We start from the raw sequence: 2,247 nt of genomic DNA, 5'->3' as shown, positions 1-2,247 counted from the left end.
GTCTGTAAAGTAAGATGTGTACTTTCAATCAAAGTGGATAGTTACACTGTAATTATGTGTATATTGTGAGAAATGGCGCTCAAAAATGTTAGATATGAAATGTGTTTTTAACAGTGTTCAATGGAAAATAAAACACAAAGGAAATAAATAAGCAGGATGGGTGTTTTCATCTTGTAAAGATGTAAAACTCACTAAATAAAACAAACATATGTACTTATCATGGTTTGCCATGGCAGACATTTTAAGTTTGAATTTATGTTTGGCTTTCTGTCACTTACTGTTTTATTTTGTAGTGGTTTCCTTGTGTCTCTTGATGTTTGTACTTCCTGTGTTTGCCTTTGTGTTTCCCTCCTTGTTGATTGTCTGCCCCCCCCTAATGTGTTTCATCTGTGTTCAATCACTCTTGCCTCACTTGTGTCTCTGTTCTCCCCTTTGTCTGTAATTGTCCTCAGTGTCTGCTGCTGCTGCTGTGTTTGTCCCCGGAGTTACCCGTTTAGTCCTTGTCCTCCTCGTGCTTCTGTTTCCTGTGTTTCCCTGTGGTTCACCAGGTTTTTGTAAGTTCTTCTGTTTAATAAACATTTTTCCTTTGTGTTGGCTGCATTTTGGGTCCAACCTTACCTCAAACCATGACAATACAGGTAGTGAGGTATAAAATAAAAAAAGGGTAGTGTTCCGTTAAAATGAATTAAATGGATGAAAGATAAATAGATTGACACAATCTTGAAATAAGTTCAGTCATGGGAATTCATTAGTCATCTGTGACCCTTCACCTAATTTACACCTGTGTTTAATTTGACCAAACAAAACGTGTTTGACAAAATGTGACTGACAAAGATATTTGGTTTTAAGTTGGAAAAACAAGAAAATTTGTCATTTATATAAATGTATGGAAATATACAGAAAACATATCAGCCTTGTTGTGACTGATGTGTATACAAGGATGTTACTGCAGTTAAAGGAAGGGACATTAACAATATAAGAAATATATATGTATAAAAGTATGAATTTACCCTTTACAGATAGTGATTATGCACTCTTCATTAAAAATTACCAACTCATTAACTATAAGAAAAATCAACAGGCTCTTAACATGCTATTATGGTGTAGTTATGCTTGATATCTTAAAAATGTTTCTAGCTATTATTATTTGAGAGTAGTGATTTGTATTGAGGGAGTTTTGTTTTCATACCATAGTGCCCCCTAGTGGCAAAACTGCATGAAATTCATGGTCTCAGTTTGACCACAACCACAAAAGTTCAAAAGGTTCGGCTAATCGTGGGAAAACGTTACATTATATCTCGGATCAAACATATGGGCAACGTTTGGGTTCGTAGTCTTTTATGTCTAGCAAAAAATAAAAAAGGCAGAAGCATTTTTATTGCGCAAATGGACATGGCCTTTACTAGGGTCATGGAGAGAGAGAGAGTCGAGAGAGTAGTCATATGATTCATGAAGTCTTCACATAGTTCCTGGAAGTTCTTTGTGGGAAATTTGAAAACATAAATATACAGACTGAACTGCGATTTTTACTTAATTGGACTCAAAGATGAACTGATTACATTTTGGCCATCAAAGGTCAAAGATCAAGCTCATGGTGACCCCACAAAATGTGTTTTTGGCCTTGTGAACGCCATATCTCCCTAACACCTTGAGGGAATTTCTTCACATTTGGCACAAATGTTCACTTGGACTCAAGAATGAACTGATCAGATTTCGGGGGTCGAAGGGGGATAAAAGATAGCGATAAAAGATAGCATTACTTGCCTAGTTGACGTATTTTAGGTTAACCTTACCTTGGTTAAAGAGCATGATGCTGTTGAGGAACGGAAAGAATGTTTCAAATATGTGGCTTCCCAGCTAATGTGGAGAGGAGGAAAAATGGTTAGCTCAGGTCAGCAGGAGTTACTTCACCATTACTAAAGAAAAAAAAATATATGTGAGCTAATCAAACACTGCATTTGCACTTGTTCACAAACAAAGAAAGCACCATTGGGAAACTTAATGCTTGGTTAATTAAAAATAAGTAACAGGGAAAGGCTTGTAAAGCCCAGGGAATTTAGGTACAGGGTAAGGGTGCTGTCTCATTGCAGGCTCTATTGAATCCTCCTAGGGTTCTTGTGTTTCGGAGGGAAATGAACTGGAATACAGGACAGTCATCAGGGACTTTTTCAGCTGGTGCAAGATCAACCAGCTTCAGCTTAATGCCAGCAAAACAAAGGAGATGATTGTGAACTCCAGGCGGAAGAC

This window comes from Seriola lalandi, unplaced genomic scaffold, assembly GCF_002814215.2.
Source record: "Seriola lalandi dorsalis isolate HSWRI2012SDOR001 ecotype SW California unplaced genomic scaffold, Sedor1 jcf7180002054883, whole genome shotgun sequence".
NCBI lineage: Eukaryota > Metazoa > Chordata > Actinopteri > Carangiformes > Carangidae > Seriola > Seriola lalandi.
Note: the sequence above shows the minus strand (reverse complement) of the source record.